The sequence below is a fragment of the Vidua chalybeata genome, chromosome 12, assembly GCF_026979565.1.
Source record: "Vidua chalybeata isolate OUT-0048 chromosome 12, bVidCha1 merged haplotype, whole genome shotgun sequence".
NCBI lineage: Eukaryota > Metazoa > Chordata > Aves > Passeriformes > Viduidae > Vidua > Vidua chalybeata.
The window spans coordinates 15,144,887-15,155,581 of record NC_071541.1 but is presented as its reverse complement, the minus strand read 5'-3'; the positions used below and the strand labels follow the sequence as shown (position 1 = coordinate 15,155,581).

Genomic DNA, 10,695 nt, shown 5'->3' with positions numbered 1-10,695 from the left:
AAGTGCTGCTTATTGAAAGAAGCAAATTATTTTGAGTAGTTTCAACCCTTTCAAATAGTCTAACTTAAAACAATAGTCCATTTTTTTAATCTGTGCTAAAATGCATTAGGCTTGTTCCTCCCAAACCAGACCATCTTCTGTTCACTGTTAACTGGTGATCCAGAAGCAGGAAATTCCCTTAACTACTCCAGACTGGCTGTGCTAGATGTGGGAGATATTAAAGGACTGGGCTGGATACAGATGAGAAAAAAAAAAAAAAAAAAAAAAAAAATCAGTAGGATTTTACTTTCCACTGAGTATTTTACACTCCTGTTTTCCATGTGAGATGCTTTTTGTGCTTTTCTTTCAAAACAAAAATCTGTTTTCAGCAAATGAACCAGAACACATGAAACAGAATACAAAGTTGGTGAAGCACAGGTTAAAACCTCAAACATCTAGGGACTCATAATTCTCCCACTCTGAGCCTGGACCAGGAGCTGGCTGCAGTCTCACCCTTAGTTCAAAACCACCCTAGGAGATGCTAATTGGACAATTTTGATAGTGTTGCAGTTCCAAATTTCAAAAAGGCACAAAGGAAGGACAAGTCCTGAAATACCAAAGCAAAATAACTTTGTGCAGTGGCTGGGTGGATATAGAGAATGGTGGAGAGCATGGTCAGAGGTACAGCTCATTTCCTGCAGGGAGAGTAAGACAAGAAGAGCATTGGGAATAAAAGTATTGCACAGCAGGAAAAACTCCATTTTACAATCGCCCTACCTTTCCTTCCCTGGTAACACCAAGACTACATGAAATCTCACTTTTCTAGAGTAAAAGCTAAATTACTGATAGCATACAGGGATAGGAGACAGAACAAGCTGAAAAGCTACTGAATCAGCTGCACTGGGAAGGAATGGCACTGGTTGTCCCCCAAAAACATCCCACTCCAGGGATGGAGCAAAGCCCTCATTGATCACCAGGTGCTGATGTCACCTCTGTGGCACGTAGTGCTAATTTGCAGCATTTAAGGATGATTATAGGCTTGAGCCACACAGTTAACTCAATCCATCAGAAAACACATCCCAGATCCGGGCTTCATTTTCCCTAAACAAGGTGCCTTTGGGATTGCACAGACACACACTTCAGCCCAGAACCTGAAGCTGACAGGCTGTTTATAGAACAAGAAAAGCTCTGAAGGAATTGCTGGAAAATTATCACAAGGAACACTATCAAGCAACAAGGCAAATCCCCTTCAAGAGGGGAGGATGTGCTGCTTGCACTGGTGCCTCCTTAGGGATATGGCTTAAACCCCACTGCTGGCTGCATGGAGAGCAAGGGCTTAGGGCTGGAATTTCAAGGCTCCCTTCAAACTGTGTTATTTGCCAGGAGGGAACAGCTAATAGCCTTTTATCAGTCCTTTCTGTGCTCTCTCTCCAAAATCAAATTACTTCGTGCAAATGGAAAATTACCTGAGAAATCAGGCAGGTGTTTAAGAAGGGATTGGGATCCTCAGAGGAGGAGTTAGGTGTACAGAGCCAACATCTCCCCAGAGGAAACCACAGCAAAGCACAGCCAGGTTGAGGTCAGGTTCATAAACACTCTCTGTGATGTCTGTGCGATCCTTCTAGACTTGTCAGCCCCAGCAGTCCTGGAAGCAGGTCCCCAGGAAACCAGCAGCTTTGCTGTCAGCAGCAATTATTCACATACTTCCCATCCTGGACCTAAAGACCAGGTACAGCTGTTGCTGTCCCCTCTCCCAGCTGGGTTTCTTCTGCTTCCCAGCTACCTTTCCATCAGCTTTAGAGATGCTCAACACCTTCTCCAGCTCTTCACCCTGGCAAACACCATGGACATTCCTCAAGATACTCAAAAGCTCATGGCAATCATCCCACCGAGCAAGTTTGGCTACTCCAACCAAAAGAAAACACCACTGCGGGGACTGCTGGGCTCCAGGACGGTTTGGATGGGTGGTGATGAAGGATCTCTGAAGTCAGAGAAAATGTGGTTTATTCTAAGGGGTGAAGGGCCCTGCTTGGAGTTGCTAGCTGCAACTCGTGGCAGGCCCGGGGGGAGAGAGAGAGAGGGTTCCAGGTGAGCATCCCAAGAGGAAGGTCCAAGAGAGAGCGTCCGGTCCCTCGGCCACACCTTATCAGGGGGCTTCAAGGTGGGCTGGGACAGGACTTGGGCCAATGGGGTCACAGATACCTGATACTTCAGGGGAGGGTTACAGGTGTGGGATGAACCATACATTGGTGAGACAGAACATTCCATTTGACCTTTGGATCTATCTGTAGGTAAAGGGCATTGTTTAATCAGAAGGGGGGGTTGCTTTCAACTTGTTGTATTATTTTCGAGTTGCTCAGTAATTAAGGTTTGGTATCTCAAATCTTGTTTTCATCTCAATATCTGTATTTTCTAACTCTTTTGCCAGGCCATCATATTTACAGGGCTTTCCTATTTCATCTTTCTCAACACACCACAAGAAGCCAGCTGAGACTGGGTAGCCAACATTGACCCTCTGAGTCAGCTCATCCGCTCTATCCACGTATCACTCTGTTTGTACCAAATTGTAGCAGAGGTTTTTCAAAGAGTCCTGAAGGATCCTAGTGACTGTCAGCACCTTTGTCACTGTTAGTTCACGGTCTTTTCCCACTTCATTTTCCACAGGGTTACAGGGACCTGTCACATTTCAGGGCTGTTTGCAAGGGAGGCAAGCAGCTTATTTATCATTTATCTTCAGTTATTTCTATTTATTCAATATAGTATATTATTTAATATTATAAATATATTAATACACAAAATCTTTATCAATTTAGGTTTATTCTGGTGCAACAGAGGGACAAACCCACAGCTTCAAGATGTCAGACATTTTCCCAGAACCAAGGTAGTGAGACAGCAGCACCACAAGGCTTAGAAAACAGGCTCCCAGGGTTTCATGTTCAATCCACCAAACCACAGGGCTTCTGCACACTTTGCTACTGCTAGCAAAGGACAAGGGAACAGGAATTACTCCCCCAGATGACTCTGGGTTGTTGCAGCCTGGGTCTCTTGGTGGAGGAGCTGCAGAGTCATTTAAGAGAAGCACTCGTCAATGATTTAGGGTTTCTTCTGCTGGGGAAAAGGAAAAGCTGCCAACAAGCAGGAAGTTCTCCATGTAAGGAGGCAAGTGGCAGGGTCAGCACTCAGATCACCCTGCAGCAGCAGGCAGGTGCCAGGGAGTTCTGATCAGAACCAGGATACACAATGTGGCATGCTGACCACAGACAAGTTTCAGACCCCTGTGAGTGCCAGCCCCAACCTATTCCCTAATGCTTTAAGCTTTACAAGCAGGGAAAGCATCACTGCTGACAGGCACAGGACAGAACTCCCTACACCACAACAGCCAAATTGCCCAGCTGAAGAACATGCAACACAAATGTTTCTTAATGGTACAACAATGGCTGCAGAGCCCAAGCAGGCACATGTAAGGTTCCCTACAAGGCCAACCAAAGCTTCTGTTTGCTTCTGGGAGCATTCTGAGGTTCAAAGATCTTAAATAAACAAGGCAGCAATTGAAAGGCTATCACTGGCTTCCCTGGCAGCCAGTCTGCAGGAAGCAGAAGCTTGTAAAGAAGGTACTGAGCTCCAGCTGGCAGACACCAGCCAAACTCCAGAACATTTGTAGAGAAAGTTTAGGGCAACGTGGCTGGCTTCTCTGCTTGGGAAAAAAAGAATAGCTTTCCTCTTGGATACACCAGCAGTGGGATTAAAGTCTCCAGTCCATGGCCTGAAAATGAATGGGGTTCTCCTGCCCCTAGAGACCCAGGACCAGTGTGAAGGCAGGATGCCCATGGGGAGGGATATTTATCTGGGTTCCCTCAGGAGTGTTGCAGTGGCAATAATGATGACCCAGCAATTTAAATTAGGACATACAAAGGCTTTTCTTAGAATAAAAGTTTTTAGAGCATGTAGAACATCCACTGCAAACAGCAAAATTTCTCCACAACCATAAAACCTCACAAAACCCCCAAAACCACAGGCAGGAAATGAAAGAGAATTCAGAGGAAAAGCAACACTGAACGATTACATCTCTGTAGGGATTATACTGGGAAAAGCTAAAAAAGAACAAAGACCTTGATCTTTCAAACACGGGGCCTGTGCTCAGTTTTGCCGGCAGGAGCTGCGAAGGCACAGATGGAGCACCAGGGACCACGGCAGGGGAGACAACAGGGCCCAGGAGACCCCCTTTATTTCTGGCTTGCTCTTTATCGATTCCAAAACTGGAATCAAGTCCAGAATAGCTGAGGCCACAGGCTTATTACACTTGCTTGCATTTTTCCCCCTTAACTTTCTTTTTCTCCACTGCAGCTCTGTAGTACAGTTTTTATTTTAGCTAATGAATCCCTGCCCACACATGCAAGAGACTCCAAAACACCCACAGACCAGAGGCAGGGGAAGGAAATGCCGGAATTGTTTGCTGAAATCTGGCAGGGGCTATTTTTCGCGAGAGGCCAGAGGAACACAGTGTTCTCCAGAGATCCTGAGAAGGGTGAGGTCAGAGACTGGCTTCTGCCACAAGGCCTCAGCACTGGGAGGCTTTTTTGTCTTTTGCAATTACATAATGTCTTTTCCATGCCTTAAGTTGGTTGCTTCCAGATTGCTGGAGAGAGCTCTGAAATGACACACTCCACAGCTTAAAAAAAAAAAAACAAAAAAAAAAACCAAAAAAAACCACACAACACACTTCTGCTCATATAAAACTGCAAAACCTCGTTTCCTGCCACAGTCCCGTATTGTAACAGATGGAGGAAAGGCGGGGGAAAGGGCTTTTTTTTTTCCTCTTTCATTTTCCATATTATCCATGTGTTGGCAACACACTGCTGTCACAGAGTGGTGGAAAGTTCATTTACGGGAAACCTTCTGAAACTGGAGCAGCTCATAAAACTTTTAATGCAGACCTGGTTAAAAAATAATGACATGAGAGCTGAACGTTTTTCAGTGCAATTGGGGAATGCATTTTTGGTCTATTTCTACACCTTGAGCAAATAATGATATTACAAACTATTTTAACCATAGAAAAACTCACCTAAAAGGGCAGAATAGGGATGAAATGAGAGTTCAAGGAGTGAAACTTCTTGGGTCTTGTGATCCAGGCAGGTGATGAGGCACCTAAACTATGCTACCTAAACCCTTTGCCCACCCTTACCTGTGGGGGAGCTTCTTAGCAAGGCCTTTAGCTAACACTGACCAAAAATAAAGCAGCTACAAGGCAGCCTGGAAGCTTTCGGGAATGAAAACGTCACTTTCTAATTTTTGACTACAGGCAGAAAATGAAGATGGTTTGGGTGCTGGGGCAGAGCCACAGGCATCCATGGACTGAGGAGCCCTGCACTAAATTGCAAGCTATGCCTCCAGTTGGTCACAGCCTGGGGAAAACCACTCATATCCGGATCCACAAAATTACTTTGGCACCAGAGCACTACTGCTTTGAAGGCTTCAAGCAACTTTTTCACCTCGCAGAAAAATGAGTCTGTTCCCTAAATTAAAGTGGTGGCCCCGTTCCATAGGAGAGGTGTGAGGGTCTTGAGGAAGCATTTGCCTTAAACACTTTTGTCTCTGAACAGCCCTGATCCACCAGGGCTTTCCTTTGCCCACCCTGTAGCCTTTCTGTCCTGCTTTTTGTCCAGATGCCACGGAGCACAGAGCATGGGGTGAGTAAATGGGGTTAGTAATGAGAGTGTATTTGCCTAATTTGACTATCAGGATATATGGAGCAACTTGGAGGCTCTTGGACAAGGCCACAGGGGGTTCTGTAACAGCCACAATGTGGGTTACATGCTTCAGCTGCCCTAAATCCATATGGTCCATGATTTGGTTGAATTTCCTGGCTCAACCGTTTAGGTGAGGAACAAAGTCAAACAACACCCTGGAAGGGGCAGAGGGAAAAAGAATAGGAAAAAACCCAGAGAAAGCTGGTCACAAACAGCCCATTCTGTGCTCTGGTGATGGAGCAAAGGCATTTTTTACATAACTTGGCCTGTTGGAAATCTGTACTGGTGTATTCCCACACCATGCACACGAGGGGTCTGTGTGCTGCCTGCAATGAATCATTCATTGTCCTTCCTCAGCCCTTCCAGTAGGAAGAAGCTACACATTTGACCTTATAAAAAGCAGTCATTTTGCCTGCTAAGATGAGGCCAGCAGTAATCCAGGCCTTGCTGGCTCCACTTCAGGGCAAAATTCTCACAGCTGAAGTGGGTATCTGTGTCAGCAGCAGGAATCTGTCCGTGGAAATCTGTAATCTGCAGTTCTTAAGCATATTGTGGCTGGAGAAGCAGGCTCCCTAGATGGTTGGTTTGGTGGATGGAGCTTAAAGCATTATTTTATATTTTCCCCTCTTTTTAGTCATACACCTGGCACCTGTAGGACACCTGGCCATGTGCAGTGACCAACTGTGCATGCAGGAATCCGTGGTGTGCCTCAAAGGTTTGATTTATTGAATAAAAGGAGAAGATTTAAATAACTTTTCGTATTTAAGAGTGGGAAGGGTTTGATTTTTAAATTCTGCGCCTGCCCCTTCAGACCTGAAAAGGTCACTTTCACCTGTCATCCCTTTTTCTCTGTGTATCAGGTCTTGCAAAAGAAAGCATTGAGTACTTTTAATCTGAGGCAGCATTACAGTTCAAAATGTACTTCATCTTTATTTCGCACTGTTTAGAGTGGCTTGAGCAAAGTATTACAGCTAAATGAAATTTTTTTTTCAAGAGATCAGTCCTGGTGCAACTCTACTGATAATTTGAGCATTTTTAAGATCTGAAAATGACAGCCTGCCTTTTCCACATTACAAAAGGGATGTCTTCGAGGTGCCAACCATACATTCAAGGGGAATACCATTGTTTGGTTTTAACTCCTCTGGCCTGATATTTAAAGGATCAAATGGAGAAGTGGGACATTTCACCATCTTAAAAACAATGCAGTAGACTTCCAAAATTCACAGAATTAATTACTACAGTGAAAAAAATCATCACCAACCTATAACTGGGTCATTCAGCAGTTACAGGAATAAAAGAATTGCAAGGCAGAGCTCACCCCATGTATTAAACTCATCAGGATTGTTTGATTAACATGTTGTGCCATTCTCATTTCTGGCACACAGCGGAAGTTGCTGTAGGTGGCCCAGCAAAATGTTTTCATATTTTTTTAGATTCATGGGAACTTTTTGTCTAAACTGCACAATGGAACAGCTGCACTGTACAAAACTCAGCATCTCATCCAGGCACAGCCTTGGAAAACCACAGTTTTTCTTTGGCTGTGAAGGCCAGCCAGTCATTCCATAACTTGAGGGCTGTAGACCAATGTGCAGGATCCCAAACTGTAAGACCAAGTGGAGAGGAGAGAATTTGGGAAACTGAGGGCAAGGATGCAATTTTCCTGCACAACTTTCTGGTGTGAGTGAACAGGACTCCTCAGCCAACAGAGATGTGCTTCCAAACCACTCTTATTGACAAAGGCATTTAAAACCTGAATTCAATAGAATGGCAGAAGGCTGAAAATATTAATTAGGAATATTTAGTCAAGGACAAAAAGTGATTGACAAGCAGCTAAAGTAAGGGAATACCTTATGGAGCAGGGTATGAGGTGATAAGGTTAAACTGCTCTGCTCATCATGGTGACTCTGTATCCCTTTGGTTCAGATTCATTATTGTATCTCCATTGTGAAATCCCCTGCAAATAAAATAGATAACATCACCTTGTGAAAACTGCTGGTCTGCCTGCCATAAAGGACTTCAGCCATGGCCTGGAACATTAAAAATTATTGTAGTTATTTCTTCTCCAATTCCAAATGCTTTTCCTAAAGGATGTCAGGGTGGTAGCCAGCTGTAGCACTTTTAAGATAGCAGAGGTAGGAAGATCTCTATAGAGAGTGTCATCAGAGCTGAAATTCAGATCTGATTTTCCACTTGGTGTAATTGAGATGTGAGCTTGTAGCACCCTTCAGTTAAAATCCTGTTGAACCCTCTGAGACTCACAAGTATGAGTTGCTGTTCACTGCTGGCCACCAGTGACACAAGCACTGTAACTCTGCAATCCCTTGGGCCTTCAGGAAAGCATCCTGCAATGGAAATTCTGTACAGAGTGAACAAGAACAGTCAATAATAAAGAAATCAATACCCCCAGTGCCTGCATTTGGGTTTGAAAGCACTGCTTGGGATGGTTTTCCTCATCAGAGCTCTGTTTTTCCAGCACAAGCCAAAATCTGCTTTTCTGTCCAGGCAGCTTAGCTAGCAGGGAAATGGGGGACAGCCTTTTTTTCCTGTGCTTTCATGTCTAGGTATTTGACATTGGAAATCCAAGGTTGCATGGTTCAATCCATAAGGACAGAAGGGAAAACCCAGTGTGCATTCAGTTCCTCCAGGGCAAGTTAAGGCCTTTGTTTTAGGAGATGGCACGGTTAGCTGGCTGGGAGAGCTTTTATCTGAACAGGCCACAGCAGATTTTGTTCTGCAAAGCTGAAATGGGGCCTCTGGAGAGGAAGATAAAACTGTATGCTTAGGCAGGGAGCTGCCAGAGGATTTTCTGGCTGGGGGCTCTCATCTTTCAACACATCCTCACCCAGGAGAGGTAACCAGGAGACCAAGGACCACACAAGCTGACATTATTTCCCTACTGATCCGTTTCAGTTCTGGATAAGGCTGGCCAGCTTGCTCTGTTGTGACTGCTTTTATTGGTTCTCTGTAAGGTCCCTAGATTTTGTACCTTCCCTGTAGGGCTAAGCTCATTCAAAAATCCACACAAAGCAAAACAATCTTTTCATCTCTTCCTTGGAGTTTCCCCTCTTGCATACCCCCAAGTGGTGCTGGTGGTGAAACCTTTCCTCCTAGCACGAATCCCTTGCTCCAGGCAAACCTTCTGTGACTCAGTGCCAGTTTCCCAGGCTGAGAACTGAGTCAGGACAGGACGATACAGTGACAATAGAAGCCATAACCTGTTTATGTTAGCCACTATTTAGATTGTGACTGAAGTGGGAGCTGCCACAAGCCAAGGCTCCCATTTCTCACAAAGCCCTGGCGGCGGCATCGGTCCAGGGTGTGGCTGGTGCTGGTGGAAGCCTTCAGAGTTGATGTTAGAGGAGAAGGACACGTAGAGCATCACGTAAACCCCTCGCTGTGTGTGCAGACACAAGGAGGGATGTTGTAGATTAACCAGGCTGACGTATCCTCATAGGAAGCAATGGGCCTGGCACTCTTTCCTCTGGACAGATAAAGCAGCAGATAAAGACATTGTGCCAGACCTCTGTTAGAGGAAGGCTGGCAAAGTCATTGAAATATATCAGATTGAAACACTTGTCCTCTTTCCTATTCCACAGCAATTCAGGACAGCCTTACTTTGTTTGAGTCCCATTACTGGAATTACTGGGGAGAGTTCATGCACGTGTTGCTCAAACCATTTTCCTGTTTGTGCCTAGCAGGAGAGGATTGAAATTTAAGAACCTTCTGCAATCCCACTACTTTGCCTGAGAGTTTCTTTGTGTAAGGCAACATTTGTTTCAATGCAATGATAAGTAAAGAAACTAAGTTTTTTCTAATTATCTTTTTTTTTTTTTGGTATAAGTTCAACCTTTTTTTTTTTTTTTTTTTTTTTTTTTTTTTTTTGTTAACGCCATTTCATTCATTTTACTTAAAAAAGAAAATTAATTTGAGCTCAGAAGGAAACCACAGATTTCACATATGCCCCCCTATTTTTTCATTCTAATTTTTGACATTTTGACTCTTGTCCAGCACCTCTAAACATGGACCAGCTCTCCAGGGTGTTCTCCTGCCTACACAGGCTGATGGCTGCTGCCCTTGCTCATAATTAACAGCAATTGTGACATTGAACACCACTCAGGTCTCGTTAATTTGAGACCAGACTCACCACATGCCCCAGCAGAAGCAGCAAGAGGAAAGCTATAAAAAGGGGACAAAAGAAAGGTGTATTCAGCAGCAGTAAAGAATGTGCAGGAATATGACAATCATGCAAATCTTGCAGTGTAAATGCTGCCTGCTCCAGGGTAGCTGCAGTGGAAAAGCAGCTCTGAAATACAGAGTGTGTTACTCCAGGGGCAAAGCCAGTGAAGGGCAGCACTGAAGCCCCTGTGGTGTTGCCCTTCTCCTTCAGGTGGGGGGCTCTATGTGAGCAGTCACTTTAGGACGTCCCCTCTCTGACCTTCCTCACAGTCCTGTTTATCTCCTCTCTAAACATTCCCTCTGTCACCAAGAGTATCTTTGATGATGGTCCAAAGTTCACATCCGCTCTCGTGTTTAACCTTCACGAGCTTGCTGAGCTCATTACGTGTGCACCAGGCTCCAAGCACGTAGGCCAGCTCCTCTCCTCGTTACTGGGTGACTGATTAGCAGCAACAGGACAGCCCAGCAAGGAAGGGGCAGCTCTCAATGCCAAGGAGCCAGCAGGGTGTACGTTGGCACCTTGCACCACACACTGGAAGCTTGGTGGGGCACAGTGAGTGTTGAGCCCGCCTGCTGCCCTTTCCATAGGCTGATGGAGAGAATAAAATGCTCTGCAGCTGATAGAAAACATTTTCAAGGTGTGGTTATGAGGCGTGGTTCTGTATTTTATCTTGTGACCTGGCCCAGCTTTGCCACTCATGGAAGTGAAAAGTTGGCAGAGTCCGTTGTATTCCTTGGGTGGATTTTTATGGACACCAAAACCAGAAGGATTTTCCTCAGAGTTTCTAGATCT

At 44.9% G+C, this 10,695-nt stretch overlaps 1 long non-coding RNA gene across 1 annotated transcript; it reads left to right on the top strand.

Moving 5' to 3' along the window:
• The first annotated feature begins 2,792 nt into the window (after positions 1-2,792).
• Positions 2,793-5,517, top strand: LOC128793910 (uncharacterized). Its single transcript, XR_008432932.1, has 2 exons — positions 2,793-2,860; positions 5,279-5,517. It is a non-coding gene; the product is annotated as an uncharacterized LOC128793910 (long non-coding RNA).
• The last annotated feature ends 5,178 nt before the right edge of the window (positions 5,518-10,695 follow it).